Consider the following 21,917-nt stretch of genomic DNA (forward strand, 5'->3'; position numbering starts at 1 on the left):
TCTTTAAAACCTATGTATAGCTTCTATCAGAAAAAGAAAATGTGTTTGGTTATAAAGAAAAGGAAAGGGAAAATAACCTCTCCTGCGTATAGCTATAACGTAGCCCTTTTCATATACAATATTTTCACGGCCTAGGTGTTCTGTTTTCATTTTTTGTTTCCAGTATATGATATTTCCTACTTCTTAAAACAGTCCTCTCAAAGGTTTAGGAAAAATTGAAATAAATCATGCTTAAATTTAAACTGAAATTAAGGATGAAGCAAAGCATCCAAACTGAAAATGATTTGGTACTTTGAGAGTTTAGTAAACAGCATTATTCAGGACAAATACTCTCCTATTTAGTCTGCCTGAGTGAGGAAAGACTATTTTTCAAGAATAAAGCGGTTTCTGCATCTGAACAGGGAGAATCAAAGGTCAAGGGTTGGGTTGGCAGGTTGGTGAATAGCTCACCTCGCAGAGCATGTCAAGGACATTGAGGACAACTGGAAGCCCCTGGGCAGGTCCCGAATGACCGAGAGTCAACATGATGGGCTTTCAGTGTCCTCATCCTCAGACTGAAGGAGAGTGTGGTAGTTTGGAGTTGTTGTGCACCCCAGAAAAAGGCCATGTTCTTGTAATGCGTTCCTGTGGGTGCCGACCTATTGTGGGTGGGACCTTTTGATGAAGTTGTTTCAATTGAGGTGTGACTCACCTCATTCAAGGTGGATCTTAATTCCCTTACTGAGTCCTTTATAAGAGGATAAAGGACACAAAGAAAAACCCAGAGAGTTCAGAGAAGTCCTGAGAGAAGCTGAGGTACAAGCACACACCCACAGAAGCTGAGAGAGGAAGCCACTGAAACCAGAAGCTTTAAACAATGAGACCCAGGAGAGAAGGACCAGCAGACACTAGTTATGTACCTTCCCATGTGACAGATGTGTCCCAGATGCCGACAGCTTTTCTTCAGAGAAGGTATTGGCCTGTCGATGCCTTACTTTGGAAATTTTCAAGGCCTTAGAACTATAAATTAGTCTGTTAATAGATCCCTATTGTAAACACCAGCCCATTTCAGGTGTATTGCTTTCAAGCAGCTTCAGCAAACTGAAACAGTAAGGATGATAACATGAATCACAGAGGGCAGAGAAGGTGGGTGGAGGTGTGAATCTGCTTCAAAATGCAGGGATCCCTAAAGAGCTCTCTGTTCTTCCACCAGGCAGTAAACTCCCTGAAACCTAGGGCTATTTCTTACCCATCTCTCTGGTCCTCAGAATGCCTTGGATACAAGAATAACAATATAAGCTGTCATTTATTGAGCCAGGCACTCTTTTTAAATGAAGTAAATTATTCATTTAATTCTCACAGCTGCACAATGAGGCACATTTTTACAGACAAGGAAACCAAAGCATAGAATAATTAGTGTAACTCACTCTAAGACCCAGGCTGGTAGTGATGACAAGAGTTTTCTACCCACACAGTGAGACCCAAAGCTGTGCACACTTAATAACTTCACTCTACTGCCTCTCTAAGCACATGATAAAGGAAGGTGGGAAGGAAGAAGGTAAAACATCTTATCATGAAGAGAAGGATTATTCTAAATATAAAGGAGAGTAAAGAAAAACAGCAACTGTAACCCTAATAATCCACAATTCGCAAAGAGAGGACAACTCTTGACTTTAAGGTGTGGATTCCTGTTGTTTTAGACAGATGTCAGTCTCCTTTATCCCTAGCTGGAGGGTTTTAAAGGCAAGACAATCAGAGAAGAAATTTTTCAAGTAGTTCAGAGACATAGACCCATCATACCTAAAGGAGACTGAACCTCTAGCCAGAAATGCCAAAAGAAGCCTTTTCCAAAAAAATTAAAATAAACCTCAATTCTCAATATTTCCCAAATCTAATTGAAATCTATGTCTGTGAGATAGATAGCACAGCAGATGAACCATGATTCACTGCAAATAATATTTGAAACTACCCTTTCAGCACAGATAATAACAGGGCTGAATTCTCAGTCACAGATATTCTTCAGGCTAGAAAAAAGTAAGAGGAACGAAACACCACTATTTTTATATGTCTGAAATGTATATACGAAAGTATCCACATGGAAATATAAGTATATATTTATGCATGCATTTTTTTCAATAAATTATTTGTAATTAGTACTTTATCTGTCACATAGTATTATATGTAGCATAGGTCAAGATCTTTGGAAGCAGAGCCCGAGATGGAGATTTTTATGAGAGATTTATTGAGAGGGTGTTCTCAGGAGGAACCTGGCAAGAAGTGAGGAAAGCAGACTAAGACAAGGAAAGAAAGCTACACTAGGATGAGTCTCCACTGGAGACCATAGAGATGATCACTCCTTATTGCCACAGGACCAGCCTTTTGTACTCGTTCAGTCATTGAGCATATCTTGCAGTGGAGGGGGCGGGTACAAAAGTAGAACAAAACCATCCAGTTGAGACACCCCCTATTTGGCCGAGGACAGATCTCCCAAGAAGAGGACAGCTATGAGCTATTTTAGCAGACAACACGGACAGAAGCTGGGCGTGGGGACGATGATCTGGTGAAGAGTGAGGAACCAACAGTATCCAACGCAATGCATGCTTTTGAAAATAACTATTAAACCTGTGCTGGTTTGAAGTTGTTATGTACCCCAGAAAAGGCCATGTACTTTTATTCCATTTCTGTGGGTGTAGACCTATTGTAGGTGGGATCTTTTGATAAGGTTATGGGATCTGGCCCACCCTATTCAAGATAGGTCTATCCTTTTACTGGGACCTTTATGAGCAGATAAAGGACAGAAAAAGCCAGAAATTTCAGAGAGAAACAGCCAGAGAGCTTGGAAAGAAAATACCCAGAGACACTGAGAGGACCCACAGAAGCTCAGAAAGGAGGCCCCAGGAACCAGAAGCTGAAAGCAATGAGACCTGGAAGTGAAGGACCAGCAGAGGCCAGCCATGTGCCTTCCTTTGTGACAGAGGTATCCCAAATGCCTGCATTCTGTCCTCAGAGTCCAGGTATTATCCTGTTGATGCCTTATTTGGGATATTGTCTTCCCTTAGAACTGTATATTTTAAGTTAATAAATCCCCGTTGTAAAAGCCAATGCATTTCTGGTATATTGCATTCCAGCAGCTTTAGCAAACAAAAAAAATAAAAGTAAAAATAAAAACCCTATCCACAAACTCAATCAAGCAAAGGCAATAGAACAGAAATCTGTGCGCCAGTGATTTCAATTTAGTGAAAGCATGTTTAAGAGTATGTACAAAAATTGGATAAGTGTTTAGAATGATAAATTTTAATTTCATGTTCTTTGGGTTATTTTCTGTGGAGTTGTAGAAGCAGATAACGGAATTTGGCTTTTCAAAAGGCAAAGTTCTATGGAGATAAGGGATGGTCTCTTGTTCACTGCTGTAGCTCTGGTGCCCATCTCATGCCCAGAACATAACTGGCATACAATAAATGGCTTTTGGATGGAAGAAGTAAAGATAGAACATCCAAATGAATATGAAGATCCCCCTCCAGATGGAAAATCCTATCGGTAGTCAGTCTCAAGTTTCCCTTTTATCATCTCCTAAATCTCTTAGTCATTCATTTTATTCTTTTATTCAGCTGGATACAGTACCTGGCACTGGGAATACTGGGTGATCTATACAAGCATAGTCCATGCCCTTTTTGAAACTCCTGGTCTTTGGGGTGGAAAGAAACTGGACATTGATCACATCAGCTTTCAAGACCATCATTATAAATGGGCCTGGAAGGAGGGATAAGTAGTTATGTAAAGATGCAACCAAGGTGATATTTAATTTGAATCTAAAGGTTGAATAAGAGTCAATAGGTGAAAAGAAATGGGAAAATCATTATACCCAATAGGGAACAGGGCATGCAAAGTTATGAGGTTATATAGAGCAGGGTGATTTTGAGTGAAGAAAACATGTAGAAAATATGGGAGAAAATAGCAAGAAATTATCTGGATGCTATCCAAATGCAAGAATGAGATGCTGTAATCAAATTGGTAGAGGAGTACAATAATTATCCATGGAATTCTGAACAGGGAGAGAATTGTCTTTCAGACAGGATCCTGTATCTTTTCATTAGGTTATTATTTCCTGCCTGATACATAGTAGACAGGCAATAAATGGGGAACTGTGGCACTGAATAGTTAAGTGGGTTAATTACTATCCCCAGAACAATAGCCCCTTGCCACACCAATCAGTAAATTATCCACTGATTCTCATAGTTCCTATTAACAGTCATGCACATAACTGGGCATTGGTTCAACATGATTAGCAATGATGAAACAACTTCAGGAATTCAGTTCTGCCGTAATGAAAGTGTTTAATATGGAACATGCTGCTCCTTCTTGATTAAGCCTCCTTTTTCTAATTTATTTTCAAACTTACTGAAAAGCAATAATACATGATTATGACTGAATTTGTTTTGAAGAAACCCACACACTGCATTATTAATGCTATGGCTGCATTTATTGATCCCAGAATAATGTTAACAAGATGAAAATATTCATGGAATGCAAATGGCAGTAACAGCATTGCTCCCATGATGCTTTGGTTTCAAAGGTGGTGAATGCTGCATTCCATGGGATCTGTCTGCCAGAGCTCTGACCGTCACTTAGAAAGATAACCATATGGTCAGGGATGCCCAGTACTTTCCAGGTTTGTGCAGAAAATGGCCCATGAGTAACACTAGCCTTGAAAGGAGTTGGAAGTCCTGCATGACACCCAGAGTTTGGGGATTCCACTGGTGCAACTGTAGAATTTTATGGATTCAGATTGAGCCCCTGTCTTAACCTATGAATCATTTTAATCTTATTTCGTACCATATCAACAGATGTAAATTTTCAGAATTGTCCTTTTTTTTACCACCAAAAATCCATTCACGTATGACTTTTATGTCTTAACCATCACACTGAAGGTCTGGTGAGACAGGGAGGCTTACAAACTAAAATTATGAAGCCAGATCTTAAAGGTACACACATTTTTCTCCTTGATACTTACACTTTATTGGCAGCAGCAACAACAACAAAAATCCTCCTTACACCTTCAAACTACCTGCCATCTTTATAAAGATGATTTTTTCCTCTACAGTCTATTTAACCTTTTCAGCACAAATTTTTGTACCTCAATTTTTCTCTTTATGACACCCTAGTGCTGGTACATTAGTCCAAACCAGTACTCTCAAACATATTGAGGAGTTCCTGAAACCTTGTATACACAGACCTATACCCATTATATCATCAAGATTTGTTTACAGTTGCAATTAAAAATTAATTCCAAACTATCCTTTTTTTTTTTTACATGGGCAGGCACCGGGAATCAAACCCGGGTCCTCGGGCATGGCAGGCAAGCACTCTTACCTGCTGAGCCACCGTGGCCCGCCCAATTCCAAACTATCTTTAATGATAAAGGGATTTATTAGCCCATCTTACAGCAAGGTGGCAGGGTGGTCTTTGCAGAGCTGGTCTATGCAGGACACAGTGGCCTTCACATCCATCCCAAAGTTGGCACACCATAGTTGTGGGTGAGCTCCCAATTCCTCATATCTCCAGTAGGAGAAAGGGCTTGATTTGTAAAACCACTGAACAAAATTCACTGATTGGACAACCCAAACTAAGCCCTGTGAGTGGGAGCAGGCCAGGAACTGAATGGCTTAGTCATAAATTATCAGCTCTGTGATAAGAAGAAGAGAATTACCCTGTGTTATGGGTTGTGGTATGTCCCTTCAAAGGATATATTGAATCCCTAACCTCCTATGTCTGTGACTATGGCCTTATTTGGAAAAAGAGGCTTTGCAGATGTATTCCAGTTAAAATTAGGTCATGCTGGAGTAAGGTAGGCCCTAAATCCAATGACTATTACCCTTTAGGAGGATGAGAAGAGACCCAGACACAGAGAGGAGAAGGTCATGTCAAGATGCAAGTGGAGAGTGACATGATGCATGTACAAGCCAAGGAATGCCAAGGGTTGCCAGCAAGCAACAGACACTAGCTGAGACAAGAAAGTTATCACTCCTACAGCTTTCAGAGGGAGCATGTTCCTGCCAAGACCTTGATTTCAGACTAGCCTCCAGAACTGGGAGACAATAAATTTCTCTTATTTTAAGCTACCTAGTTTGTGGTACTTTGTTTTGGCAGCTCTAGGAACTTAAGACACCCTGCCTGGCTTAGAGCATTCCTGACCCACCTCTAGACCTGGAGATGGGGTCAATCCCATCCAAACCCCATGGGTGCTACACAGTGGGGTGGGGGTAAAATGAATGTTGGGGAGATCATCATGATGCCCACTACCACTACCACAGGGAGTCGACATCTGCTATGTCAGCAGCTCAAGGGCCATAGGGGTTGTCCAATAGAGAAATGTGAATGTTTCAACATGTTTTAAGTCAAATAGGAAAAAGAAGAGTGCTCATAAAACATTAAGACAAAATAAAGAAAAACAATAAAAATAAAAACCAGCTTCCTAAATTATGGAAGTAGAATATACCCCAGAGGACAGCAGGACACAGTCCTGGAAACAAACCATATGAGGCAGATTGGCATTCAGGCTTAAACCATGACATCTGTCCCTAGCATGTAGCAGTGTGGCATAAAATGATAACTCCCCCAGAGGCTGTTTTATTATACTTTATTATAATTATTAAAACTTCGGACCTAAAATCCACTGGAGAAACCTAGGAAACTTGGATGAGCCACAAGAGCTCCTTTTTCTTTTGTCTTGGTTAAAGGCTTAAGGGGCCTCCTTGCCTCCAAGTCCAGATTCAAATCACATTCCTCAAATCTTTAACGAAGAGAAAGGCCACATCCTATTGGACCAGGAATATTAGGGGCAGAGGCCAGGGGAAAGAAGAGCATATTACTCAATAATGATATTATGGTTGACCTAGCTGCCTTCAGTTTACCAGACTGATGGGGTGACAATACATTTTATTGCATATGGAAAAAAGCAAGAGGAAGAGCTGTTTGAGGTCCAGACTCTCCCTCTCAGACACCTGGAAGAGGAAGAGAAATCATTTGTAAGTGACCCACTTAGAAAACACCAGCTCTAAAAAATAAAGTTCTCCAGAATAGTCTAGCATTTGCATAACACTTCTCTGAGAAGTAGAAATTTTTTTTTTACCTTAACTCTTCTCTGGAGATTTATAAGGTGGGGATCAGGGTAAAGAAACTGAGTTTCCTGTTTACATAATTATAACAGTAGTGATTATAACTAGAAATGCTTTGTGGACTACTTTCAAAATTTATTCCTTGCAACAGAGCACAAGGTTTTAAAAACAAACCTTCCTAGGACCTTGAATTGGAGTTGATTCCATATGGTCAAAGGGGAAGAATTGAGGTGTTTATTGTGATACTAATTTCAGTTAGGAGAACACTTTATCAGCTAACCATGCTGTAACTCTACAAACTGACTTGACTTACCTGCTTTAGTGCTGAAGATGCAGTTCATTGTTCCTATACCCAAAGCCCCACCAGGGCCCTCTGACACAGAAGACCAGAGCTGTGCTCCAGCACAGGTGTTGTAAAGAAAAAGAGTCATCTATGAAAAAAAAGGCCTGGACTACAGAGTAAGCAGTTCTCTTTAAAAGGCTCCTGTATGCTTGCCCAGTTACTAAGCTAGTTCCATATAAAAATATAAAAGGACATTGGGAATTCAAGGATGAAAGCAACCTGGAAACCTGAGCCATATACGGCCAGGACGCTGAGTTGGCCTTGTTTTCTTGCTGCAGTGGGTTAGTAGCAAAGGCTTAAGTCTTCATTTGAAATCTGAGCCTGCTGCCCTTATTTCTACAATTCTTTTAAGATCCCCAGGGCCCATGATACTTTCCAAGAAGTTCTTTGCTACTCTGGACACCTACTCCTTCCTTCTCACTCTGCTTCGTAGAAAAGAGAAATTGGGGTCAAAAATATTTATAGGCCCAAGAAGTAATTTTGTTTCTCATTTGTTTTATTATGCTTTAGATAAAATCATTTTTTGTATTCAATTATTGAAGCCCCCGTTTGTAACATATTCTCAATCTCCAGCTACCCGAACCCACTGCTCACTTTTATTTCCAAGTAGAGTCTGTGCTGGACCCTAATTAATTAGTGAGTAGATATGATTCTTTTTTTTATATGATTCATTTTCAATTATCGAGATCCATTTACAGCATTTCTTCTTGAGCAAGTTAAATGTAATTTCCAGAAATAGGTTTAAAGAACAAATTTCACAAAGAAAGAAATTCCAAGTTTTTAGACTATAAGCCTGATAAGGTTGGCAATAATACAGATATTAAATTTATTTTTTGTTTTGTTTATTTCCCCTGATCTTCAGGTTGCAGCAATTATGGTAGTAACTTGCTGATAAGTCACATACATCCTGTCTCCCAGCTTCCTAATCTTCCATGAAAAAAACATTTAAACCTGCCTCTAGCCCTCAGGAAATTTAAGAGGCTAAAGGAGATGTTATAGAAAGCACTTTGCCTAAATCAAAGAAGGTAGTGTGGTATAAGTACGAGAGTGGAATTACTGGTAGCAGAAAAATTTAGTCCTTTGTTATTCCACTATGAATTTTATCTCATACATTAGAACAATATAGGCATGCTTCAAAAATCACATAAACTTCAATAAGGTCTAAAAACATTGCCTCCTGATTGAATGCCAGCAGGAAATAAACCCCTAGTGGCACAAAATGCTGAAAGAATAAACACTACAAAGATAAGCAGCTTTACTAGGATATAAGTCCATATTCACATTTACTATCAATTATCCATTAAACCCACTCTCATATTGTTCTGTTCTACATATGTTATTGATATTCATCTACATTATTTTTATAACCGATAATAGGAAAAACACAATGCCTTTCACCTTCCATGCAGCTATAGTTTCCCTTCCTTCTCTTCTGCAGGGTCTGCAAATGAAACAAATCAAAATACAGACCTTAAGAGAATTTGGAGAACAAACCCTATTATATAAATGCAATTGCCATAAAAATCTAGACTTATTTGTGGAAAGAGCTGAAAGGCCTCTGCTAAATTGTTTTCCCCCCATTAGAAAGACAATTTCAAATGGAAAAAAAATGTTCTCTATTTATCTGTCTTCATGGTTTAAGAACATGTTGATGTTGAAGATGATAAATCAAAGGTTTTTCTTCTCATTGGGAGGGGGCATGACTAGTTTCCTTGGACAGAGAATTATAAGTTGACTGGCCAGCTCTGCTGTATAGCCCTTCCCATGTTATGGTCCACCCAGTAAATCCCAATAAATGGCATGTGGCTATTTGGGGAGATGGAGAAAAATAGTTTTTATTTTAAAATATTTTCAGGCATTCTGAATGGGAGGAAGGAGGGAGGGAGGGAGGAAGTGAGGAAAGGAAGACAGAGGAAGACAGAAAGAGAGGGGGAAAAAAGAAAGACGGGCAGAAATAAAGAGAAAGAGAGAAAAAAGGACAGCGTCCTGGTTCAGTCAGGCCACATGATATACTCACATTGCACTTCCAGTAAATCATTTCCCAAAGTAGCTGTATATCAGATATAGTTTCCCTTTCACTTTCTCTCGAACCCACTTGAGGGTCACAAAATGTTCTTTTATGAATTACCAACTGTTTTTATCTGTGCAATTCTGACAGCTTATTGTGTCCAAAAGAGAATTTTATTTAGTACTGTTATATCTGCCTCAAATTATCACACTTAATGCATGCCGCAGTTTGATTTTTTCCTGGGAAAATATACTCTGCAGAAAGCTTATTGCAGAGTGCCCTTGAGGTCAATGGCTGCAGAGGAGAGAAGGCGTTAGGTCTGGGTAGAGGGAGGAGTGGAACTGAACCATAATCACATAAAGGTGTGCAAAAAAATGTAACTTGGCTTCTCTATAATGCAACTGTACCTCTTTTTTGATGCCCTATTCTTCCCAATATACAGTCCTCAAAAATAACTAAGCTTACTTGGAATTCTCAGTCTTAAGCCAGCTCATTGTCAGGAATAGTCTCAGTGGAATTTGGCATCTTCCTTCTTCCCCCGCCTTTGTACAGAGAGATTCAGCTCCAGGGTAAATGATCACACTAGGCAGCTGCTGAGAGACATGGCCCCACACAGTCTCTGGATAATGTCATCTCTCCTATTTGGCACATGCTGAGCTGTCTGTGTCCCCCTAGGTCTCTGTGATGGATCCATGGCATCCTCCTTATCCCAACCCTGAAGTCACTATGAGAACCCAGCAAGGGCCTTCTTAGCCCCATGGGTCTCTGTCAGCTCTCTATACTCTCTTTAGCCATGCAAGCCTATGGGGCCCTCTCGTAGCCATGCAGGAGGTCTGCACGGTGGAGTTTTCCTCTGAGGTTGCCTTACGCTGGTCTGTTATGCCTGGGCATGCCACAGAAACTCTGGGTCAGGATGAACATCTTTCAGAGCTCCAAAACAAGACAAAAGTTACTCTACTCCTGGATTTCCCAAAATTGGCCTAGAGAGTCCTATCAAACACTGACCTCACTCCTCCGCCCAATTCCCAGGGGAAGCCAGAAGCTAGCAACTCTACTAAGGCCTGATTCTTGTTCCCCCCTCCAAATCTCCCCTTCCTAGTAGGGGGCTCTGCTCTACTCTTGGCTGGAAGGAGGACCATGGTCAGTCAATAAAAATTCTTCCTAAATATGTCTGTCCTAGACCAATGCTACAACTTTTAAAAGCTAAAAAGATGACACCTTTTGCTTCCCAGTGCCTGCCCAAGCAAAAAAAAAAAGACACCTTCATTCTCCACTGTCATCTCCGAAAAGCCTTCTGAGGGAAGTGTAGGCGTATGTGTCAGAACCAAATGGGGGAACTCAGAGATATAAAAGGTAAAATACAACATCAATAAATGTTTAATCACATCTGCCTGTGAGAACTTGATGTATCATCTCCACAGCAAAGATTAATGTGCCTCAAGGACTAAACGGGTTGAGGGTTGACTTAACACAGGGAAAACATTCAAAATATTTAGTCACCAGTACTAACACATCAAATGAGGCCCTGATGGAACAAAAGCCAGCTGTACGGAACTGATAGGCACCAGCCCTAAATTAGAGCCCAGCCCTTTCCTGGACCAGTCATGTGGAAACCATGCAATCTTAGCAATATGATTTCTAGAAACAAATATACAAAAATGGACAACCTAATGGTTAACAATAAAGAAGATAATTTAAATTCAATAAAAATAAAAACAGAAACAGAAAACACATTGGTTCGATGTGATGTTCTCCTAAAACAACTAACTCTGAAAGTCATTTACCAAGAAGAGACAAGTAAAAAAGTAATTATCTAAATGAAAGCAGATGTAAGCCACTTTACCATGAAACTCTCCATTTTCCCTAATGTAAGAAATCAAACATTTGGTCCACAGGGAAATTTGTTCCCCACCAGTTCATGGTCACAGATTGTAATTTCCCATGCTCTGAGTTTCAAGGAGAGCTGGAACTGTGAAGAGACGTTTTGAACCAACTTGGGTTTATTTCTTTTGAGCTCTCTGATAGACACTTCACAAGGACCAATGGGGCCCTCTATTTCAAAGAATATTGTACAATGTGGATGGTGAAGGGCCATTGGCTTTTAAGAATAATAACATTTAAAAATGACAGTGGGCATTTGTTTTGAATCTACCTGTTTTTAAGCAAACTTCTTCATTATAATATTTACCAAGTAGCACCTAAATCATATGAAAACAATCTTATAGAAATCTTAGGTCTCCCTTCTCTTATATTTGCCACTAGTGGGCACCTCAGGCATAGAGAGCAAATGTTCACATGCACACCAACGGGATGGGCAAACAGCAGTGGCAGGAAAGCCACTCAAGGAGCAAACTTTACTTGCAAACATATGTGTTCTTATAAGTGGGTACTATAGATGATCTTCTTCCAAACAAGAGCTTTGGCATGTCTTGAAGGAAAATATAATGGTTTGGAAGTAAAGATGGATTTCTGGTCTTATCTAAAGAAAAACTTGGGGGCCTCTATCACAGAATAGTTGTAAAATGGGTCAGATCAAAGTAAGTTTCCTAAAGCCTGATTCACATGTCCATATCTATTATATTATTGTCATTGATGACCAAGGACAAATGTCTCTCCCATTACTTTTGTAATGACCTAGTATATGTTATAAGTTGTGACTCATAAACTATTGGAGAACCAGAGATGTAATGAGACAAGCGCAGATTTGTTTCTCCCCCACTTGCATAATCTGTGCGATCTTGGGTAAGTGAACTTGTCTCTCTGAGATTGTTTCCTCTTCTGCAAAATGAATGTAGCACCATGTATCAGGACAGTTGTAAAAATCATAGATAATATTTGAAAAATGTTTGACACATCTTATGCTCTCAATAAAAGGTTGTTATTGCTCTGGGAGTTCCAGACTCTAGTATGGCTGTTTTCATTTTCTAGGCTGCTTATAGCAAATACTATGAAATGGGTTGGCTTAAACGATGGGAATTCATTTGCTTACAGTTTTAAAGCCAGGAAAGTGTCCAAATCAAGGCATCATCAAGGCAGTACTTTCTTCCTAAATACCAGCTATTAGTAATCCTTGGTTCTTCCTCCATATGGCAAGGTACATGGCATCTGCTGGTCTCTCCTTTCTCTTCTGGGTTTCATTGATTTCAGTGCTTTTATGACTTTTATTCTCTCTTTCTCCCTCTATGTTCATTCCATTTATAAAGGATTCCAGTAAGATAACAAAGACTCATCTTGAATGAAGTGGGTCACACCGTAACTGAAGTATCCTGGTCAAAATGCCCTACTTACAATGGGTTTACACCCACAGGAATAGATTATATTAAAGAACATGCTTTTTTTCTGTGGTACATAGAGTTTCAAACTATCACAATAGCCTAGAAATAAATATCTTGCTAACCCAAGATGTGAAAGCTGACTTTAGGGGATCATGCAGTCCAGAGATAAGGGCTGGAGTTGGACTTTATAAAAATGATTGTGGTCGTGCAATCCATTAACTCCAGGCACAAAGCATATCAGTGTCTTTCCTCTATCCGGAGAAATACTTCAACTGAGTAGGAATTTTTTAGCTTAATATCCCTCCCTCCCTGCCTAGTATCTTCCTCCATCTAAAGTTTAGGCAACTTGACTGCCCCCTCTTAAATTCTCTTTCCCTTCTCTTTTTTCCAGGGCCAATTTTTCTCATTGTCAATAGGAGCTAAAGGAGCTCCATGTCATCGGTCAGGTGACTTAGCCTCAAGAACAAATTGCTACTGGTTTAGACCTGATTGGAGGTCCAGTTTTAGATGCTGAAAACCCCCTCCCCTTTAACCCAAGTATTTCGTTTCCATATATTTGATACTGATCTTAATTAATCCTTTAGGGTAGCCATCCAGTTACTATCACATCACCTTCAGGGACCAAAGCCCACCATTGACACTATTCTATTACAGAGACCCCACTGTGGAAGCTATAGAGGGTGCCACTCAGATCTCCCATCAATTAAGTGAGTGCAGTTAACTGAGTCTCCAGCTGCAGCATCTTCAGGATCCACCTTCCACTGGAGAGTTTCAGACCACAATGCTGTTTAATTTTGCTAGCTGCCAGACTGCCATATACCAGAAACTGAATGGCTTCTAAAAAGGGGAATTTAATAAGTTACAAGTTTACAATTCTAAGGCTGAGAAAATGTCCCAATTAAAACAATTAATAAAAGAAATGTCCAATTTAAGGCATCTGGGAAAGATATCTTGGTTCAAGTAGGCTGAGGACATTCAGCATTTCTCTCTCAACTGGAAAGCACATGGCGAACGTGGCAGCATACACTAGCTTTCTTTCCAGGCCTCTTGCTTCTCTGCTGTCTCAGAAAATCCAGCTTTCTCCAAAATGTTTCCTCTTTTATGGGATTCCAGTAAACTAATCAAGACCCACCACCACCTAATCAAGTTTAATACCCACATTTGATTGAGTCACATCTCCAGGGAGATAATCTAATTAAAGTTTCCAGCATACAGTATTGAATAGGGATTAGAAGAAAAGGCTGTCTTTACAAAATGGGATTAGGACATAAAACATTGCTTTTCTAGGGTACATAAATCCTTTCAAACTGGCACAATGCAGATCTGACAAAGTCCTGACAATCCAACAGGGAACATCAGAGCAATGATCACTCATCAGAGGACACTCATCTTAAGCAGAAGTGACCAGGTCCCAGTACCTCCATCAAGCTCCATTATTGGTGGGAGGATTTCAGGCAAAGACTGTCTTTGGCTAGCTCTATGTCAATACCTGCTTGACACAGAGGACCCAACTGGCATGCCCACCTACTTACCATTTGTTTCCTCTAAGTGGTAGGCCTACTTACTTCCTTTCCCTGGGCAGAGGCTTGTGCTCATTGGTTCAGAATGTTAGAGGAAATCCTGTTACAGTATTTTCTTCCTAGATTTTAGTTACCCATAAACCAATAGCATTTCCTCATTCTAAGTCTGGACTCCAAATATGCCTCTTTGGAATCTCTCTGACCTTTTTTTCAGAGTAAAGTTCTTAATGACCACAACGATTGCAAAAGTGATATGCATACAAGATCATATAGCTTTAAACATACTTGCAGAAACACTGTACTTTTAATCTAAGCAAATTCAATTATGCACATTGAGCAGAAAGAATAACAGAGAATAACTTAAATAGCCTAGAAATTTTGCCTGCTATTCCACAAAATAAATTTGTACCTACAAATATTCAGTGCAGTCAAGCTTGAAACAGTTACTGCTTGGTTCAGAAAACTACAATCAAAGAATGCCTCAATGATTTAATGATTTTAGGAGTTTCCTGACCACTGACAAAGAAGTGGAAGATATTGAACTGTTTTTTAGGCAAGTGGGTGGGGATGCTTTCATTCAAAAAAGAAATTGAAGAATTAATTGAAAATTGAAAAGAAACACTGACCAATACAAAACTGTGGAAACTGACAAAATCATAGGCAGTGAAGAAAAGCACAAAGCACCAACAAGTTAGAAACGTCATAAAGTAAGTCTGTTGACTGATTTAATTTCTGAGCATGATTCCTTTCACAGAATTTTATGCTATGTGTTAGGTTATAGTTTATACATTTCTAGATACATTTTATGGTGTAGCACTTGTGCTGGTTTGAGAGGATGTATGTCCCCTAGAAAAGCCACGTTTTAATCAAAATCCCATTTCATAAAGGCAGAATAATCACTATTCAATACTATATGTTTGACTCTGTAATTAGATCATTTCCCTTGAGATAGTAACCCAGTCAAGAGTGGCTGTTAAGTTGGATTAGGTGACGACATGTCTCCATCCATTTGGGTGGGTCCTGATTAGTTTCTGAAGTCCTATAAAAGAGAAAACATTTTGGAGAATGAAAGAGATTTCTGAGAGAGCAGAGAATGACATAGCCATGAGAAGCAGAGTGTCTACCAGCCAGCAATCTTTGAAGATGAAGAAGGTAAAGCCTTCTGGAGATCTTCATAAAACAGGAAGCCAGGAGAGAAAGCTAGCAGATGATGTCATGTTCACCACGTGCCTTTCCAGATGAGAGAGAAAAACCCTGACTGTTCACTGTGTGCCTTCTCACCTGAGAGAGAAACCCTGAACTTCATCAGCCTTCTTGAACCAAGGTATCTTTCCATGGATGCCTTTGATTAGACATTTCTATAGACTTGTCTTTATTGGGACATTCTCTGAGCCTCAAAACTGTAAACTAGTAATTTATTAAATTTCCCTTTTCAAAAGCCATTCTGTTTCTGGTATATTGCCTTCCGGCAACTAGCAAACTAGAAGAGCGTTGTTTACACAAAATCATGAATATTATCATTTATGGATGAATTCATCTGTTTTCAAGATTCATGACCATATACTATTTTGCCTTATGTTCTAACATTAGAGCAAGACCCCAAGCAAGATGCAGTTCCACGGCTCCTACACAGTTTGGAATTCTTTGGTTGCATGAGAAGGAAACTGCATGGCACCAGCGTCTGAATGAATTAATAAAAGTACAACCTAAACTTGGACTCCTCTGAAACATGGTGCAATTTCTGCATAAAAACTCTAAAAGGGAGAAAGGGAAGAAATTTCATCAAATATTTTCTCAAACTAAAAACCTTACATACATTATCTTATTTAATCCTCATCAAAACCTGCTGAAATAGACATTATTGTCCTCATTTTTCAGATGAGGAAACTGAGATTCAGAAAGCTTGGGTAACTTGGTCAAAGTCACACAACTGAGTGATACAAACATTTATTAGCAAGCAGTCTGAAAAGCAAACATACAGCTGTACTTACAAGCCCAGCAAAGTCCCTGGTATTCATCCTGGAGCAATTTTACAAGTCAGAATATTTATAGGATGGATGTATCAATGTACTTATGATGGGTTCATCTAACTCTCTGGTAGGATTAAGTGACCAAGTTCTCAAATAGGGGGACCAAATGGAACTTTGAGCCTGGAGAATTCTTCTATAGGTTTTAGGCTACAGGTGTTTGCTAGATCCCTGTATTTTGGTCATGCAAGGCCAAGAGTATCTGTACAGTCTTTCTACCTAGGTTGAATTAAGTACCCCAGAAACACATGTCCTCAATATTAATCCATTCCTTGTCAGTGCAAACCCATTGTAAATAGGACCTTTTGACAATATTGTTTTTAGTTAAGGTGTGGCCAACTGAGTCAGGGTGGGTTGTAATCATTTTATGAGAAGCTTTATAGAGAAGGCCACAGGGAGAAAGTCAGAGGGTGGAACAGAAATAGGAATTCGATGGAACCCAGAAGAGAAAGGAGAGGACATCATCATGTGACAGGAAAGCCAAGGCACCCAAGGACTGCCTGCCAGCCAGAATGCTACCAACCCTGGGAAGAAGCAAGTCTTCCAATCTCCAAAACTGTGAAAGCATAAATTCCCATTGTCTAACCCTAACCTTAGTGTGGTATTTCTCATCATAGCTGGGAAAGTAAGACACCTTCCTATATCAAGAAGAGAAGTATCAAAGAAGTTATCAGTTCTAGATCTGTGAGACCACACCATTGGCCTTGACTTCTACATACATGATGATATTTTTTCTTTGCTATGCGAGAAGCAAGGCTGCCAGGGATCACAGGCCATGCCAGGTGAGGAGGGCACAAGCTAAGGGCAGACAATGGGCCACAGAAACACAGGGATTCTACCTGCTGCTCTTCAAGGTTCTTAAGTTTCATCAGACAGAGAACTCCCTGAGAGAGGCGCTGATGAGGCTTTCCTCTTCAGAAGGAGACAGTCTGATGCAGTGTATTCTTGGGTCAGAGAGTCCTGGATTCAAGTCCAGGATTGTCATTTAACAGGTGAGAAATTTGGGAGATTTATTTTGGTTGTCAGAGCCTCAGTCTCCTCATGGAATGATAACTCTGTATCTACTGTACAGAATGATTATACAGTTAAAAAACAAACTAAAATGCTAGCAAGTAGTAAGCACTCAACAGATATTAGCTGTTCTTATAACTGTATTTGGCCCCTTCTCTTCAATTGCTTCTTTTTGCTCTTTCCTCTTCACTCTCTAGGAGTTAAAAAGAAGTCTCAGCAGCTTTGTTGACACAACCCTATATTCCTTATGCTCCTAAAAGCTCTGAATCCCAGTATTATGTGGCTTGTGGACTCTTTGTGGGGTACTTGAGGGCTGAGAACAGATCAGGGAAAGGGCCTTCTCCTCCTAAGTTTTGTGGAAGTTTTTTCCTGAGTCACAAAAAGCCCTACAAACACCTCAAAAAAACATGGAAGAGTGTTTCTAACTGTAATCTTTGTTCACTACTGTTCATAAATTCACAGATGCATTAACAAATTTATCACATTTGGCCCAGGCCAAAAAAAAGATCATGTCATTCATAAAGATATAAATGTATTACAGAAAAGTATATTAATCTTGATGCAGTTTTTGAAATAAAATTCACCTGCTTTTTCCATCAAATAATTCACAGATTATTAAGTCATTCAAGTTTTCCAGTTAACACACCAAAAGAGGCCATTAGAAATTAACAAGTAAGTGAAATAATGAGTCCGAATTTCTCAATTGTAAGCATTAAATGTAAAGGTCTTCTTCTATAGAACAAGAATGTGATTTCACTTTATGACTAATGCATCCCTAGCCATCAATTCAAATCTGAGGTTAGTATGTAAATTCTCTCTACAGAGGGAGATTAATTTGCAGATACAAAAATCCAAACATTTAAGGCAAAAAATGTGGAAAGTGGCCATCAGTTAACTAGAGCACCCAATCCTGCTGAGTCTAGAAGCTGTCTGGCAAATTTATGATAGAAATTGGAGCAGAATTCAATAAAGTAAAAGAAAAAGGACTGTTGGGAAAATTTATTACTAACGACAGCAGTATAATGGTGTAATAGCTGTCCTGACTAGAATTCACTGAAAGAATACTAATGGCTGAAGATGCAGTGCCTGAAAGAATGTTTAAATCCTGGTCTCCTGAGGAATGCAGACTGGGCCCAGCAATGTGAATCAGCATCAAAGGATATGAAATGAGACAAGTAATGGCAATAAACCTATGGGCTGGTCAACACCAGATCGCTAAATTTGAAAGGCAACCTGGAAGAGAGTTTGTAGAACAGAAGAATCAAGGTAATCTGTTTCTATTGCTTCACTGAAATGGATTTTAAAGGCAAAAAAGAAGAAAGGGATTCTGCAACCATTTCTTCACTCATTCATCCCATGAATCAATTTGCATTTTTAAAGTACGCACATTGTTACAGCACAATTGAGACTGTCTAGTTATCACTTGACCTTTCTGCCACCAGCTGAATCTCTTATATCTTCTTCCCAAAAAGCAACCAAGTTCCACTATGGCATATTGCCCACCAGTCCAAAGTCTTAGTGGGACAGTAATCCCACTTCTGGGAATCAATCCTTAGAAAATAAGCACAATACATAAAGATAAAAATACAAGGAAAGCGGATTGCAGTATTGTTGATAAGGGAAAAACTAAAACAAAAGGCATATTCATTAACACGGGAATGAATGGATAGATTGTGATTTATCCACACCATAGAACAGTATGCAGTCTTTTAAAATAACGAGTTCAATCCATACCAATTAGCTTAAAGGGACATCCATAACTCTTGTTGACTTAGAAAATGAATATGCAGAGACACATACATAATAAGTTTCATTTTTGCAAGGCAATAAATAGGAAAATACCCTCTATTGGGGGTTTATATGTGAATTATACGCATTGAGAAAGATATAGAAGGTTGCACACCTGGTGGTTAATAATGAGAAGAGGGAGGGAGCACATAAAAAGAAAGTTTTAAGATGTCATATCCAAAAAACAGTATATATGATATAACATTTTAGTAAATGTTTATCAATGCGTGTATGCAGGCATAAAAACTAATGGTGGCGATCTCAGGGTGGTGTAACTTAAGATGGCTTTTATTTTCTTTACTACACTTTATAATTTTTTTAATATTTGCAATATTTTAAAATGTTTTGGCATTACAAAATTTAAGAATGAATTTACAGTAAATCAGCAAGCACAAGGGGCACTTGCCTCACTGACATTATGATCATAAGAAAAGAATCTGAACACTGGAGTACTTTCCGTACTTCATTCCCAAGGCATGATGTACACTAGTGATGCTGAGGCTAATGTTGATTTTGATGTCAGGCATCTGACTGAAATAGCACATGACTTTCTACACACCCTATTCCAGTTTCATGCTACCCTTTTTTTTTTACTTAGTTTCTCTAAAAGAGGCACCATTTTCATTAGATTTTATATGAATGTCATTCACAAAGACCGGAAGGCATGAAGCCCAGTATAATTCTTTTTCCCAGATTTTGCAGTCTTCAAGTAATAATTCTACCAAAAAGAGGCATTGCATGTCTCTCCCCACCTCCTCCCCCAGTACATGATGGGAGAATGTGTAAGAGATAAAAGCAGTATAATGATGGGTTCTCTTTTATGGCTCCATAGATCCTGAAGACCTCAGCAATATGTGCACATTTCAATAGCAATAAGTTAACTGAACCTTCCTAACTAGAGCAAGATGGTAGAAAAGTCCCAACAGACTTTTTGCTCAAACAGAAAGAAGTAAACATAATGAGAACAAAAGCTTTTCTAAATGATAAAAAAAAAAAAAAGATGGTTAGCTTTTCATAAATATCTATTGGGCAAAGTTAAGAGTTTAAAAGTTCATGCAGAATCTCTATACCCAGTAGGCCAAATTCCCAAATTCCCTCTAAGTGAGACTCTTCGAGGTGGGTTTGCAGGGATGTGTAATGAGTGTACTGAATGCCAGCAATAGTACTAGACACTTGTGAGGAATTTATCAGGCAGACATCTCTGTCCCTCCTCCACCCATGGCTAATTGCAAACATGATAATAAATTAAAATCTGTATATTACTTTATATTTTTCATAGCACTTTTGCACATATCATCCTCTGACTTTAACATATCTATTGAGTGTTTAACTATATTCCTATTTCACAGATGAGGAAATTGAGGCAGTCAGATTAAAGAATCTACCTAACATTATTGCCAAGATATGGGAACAGCCCAAATGTCCATCAACAGATGAGTGACTAAACATGCTAGTGGTATATACGTACGATGGAATATTATGCAGTTGCAAGATGGAATAAAGTCAAAAAGCATGTAACAATGTGAATGAACCTTGAGGACATTATGCTGAATGAAATTAGCCAGAAACAAGGGACAAAATTGTATGGTCTCACTAATATGAACTAACATGAATGAGTGAACTTTAAGAGTTAAAGTTAAGAACACAGGTTACCAGGAGGTAGAAACAGGTAGAGATTGGGCATTTGATGGTGAAGGAGTATAGAATGTCCAAGACAATTGATTGTAAAGATTCAGAAATGGTTAGCACTTACTATCTGATGGTAGCACAATATATAAAGTACACTGAACGAAGCTGAATGTGAGCATGGTTGAGGGAGAATGGTTGGGCGCATGTATGACACCAGAAGGAAAGATAGAGGATAAAGACTGAGATGGTATAAATTAGGAATGCCTAGAATGGACAATAATCATGATTAAATGTACAAATATAAGAATATTTTTGCATGAGGGAGAACAAACGAATGTCAACATTGCAAGGTGCTGAAAATGGGATGGTATACAGGAAAAAAATACAATCAATGCAAGCTAGGGTTTATAGTTAACAGTAACATTTTAATATGCTTCCATTGGATGTAAAAAAGGCAATATGCCAAAACTAAGTGTCAGTAAGTAGAAGATATGGGGGAGTGGTATGGGATTATACCAGGAATTTTTTACTTAGGTTGGATTATATTATGTGTGAATAAAGCTAATTAAAAATGAACAAACAGATACAAGTGCTAGAGAAAGTATGGAGAAAGAGATATACCAATTCCCTGTTAGTTGGTAAGCATAGAAGTGCAGCCACAAAAGTAGGCCTTTTCTCTGTTTTGTTTTCACTTAAAATCACTGCCATTATAAATAACATCGTATACTACGGAAGCAATACAAGGAACATGACTTCCAAACAGAGTATAGGAAACTAAAGTCAGATACTTCAGTCAATAGTGAGTAAAAATATATGTGTGAATGACATTGACAACTTACAGTTCAACATATTTAATGCCAGCCTATCGTGTAATGCACACTGGATCTGCCTTCTGGAGACCTTGATTCTACTTTGAGTTGTCACTTGCTACCTTGAACCTTGGCCAAATCATTTATCCTCTGTATGCATCAGTAGCCTCATCCAGTTCATAGGCAATAATTATCAGTCGCTGATGACATCACAGAAGGACATAGCCAGACTTTATATGCCTCCTGAATCTGGTCAAGCCCCTATAATGGACCTCCAATTTGCAGTAAATACTAGAGACAGGTCCATGTCAAAAGGAACGTTAAAAGGGGAGGAAGTCAGAAAAAAAATCAGATTTCAGGAAACTCTAAGGATTAGCATCTTATTACTTTTAACCAAAATAATTTCAAGGCAA

At 39.0% G+C, this 21,917-nt stretch overlaps 1 long non-coding RNA gene across 1 annotated transcript; it reads right to left on the reverse strand.

Annotated features, from left to right (window-relative positions):
• Nucleotides 1–7,407: 7,407 nt before the first annotated feature.
• LOC143666157 (uncharacterized) lies at nt 7,408–21,649 on the reverse strand. Its single transcript, XR_013167423.1, has 3 exons — nt 21,535–21,649; nt 8,836–8,878; nt 7,408–7,486 (listed from the first exon to the last, which is right to left on the reverse strand). It is a non-coding gene; the product is annotated as an uncharacterized LOC143666157 (long non-coding RNA).
• Between the last annotated feature and the right edge of the window lie 268 nt (nt 21,650–21,917).

Source organism: Tamandua tetradactyla, chromosome 22, assembly GCF_023851605.1.
Source record: "Tamandua tetradactyla isolate mTamTet1 chromosome 22, mTamTet1.pri, whole genome shotgun sequence".
Taxonomy (NCBI): Eukaryota; Metazoa; Chordata; class Mammalia; order Pilosa; family Myrmecophagidae; genus Tamandua; species Tamandua tetradactyla.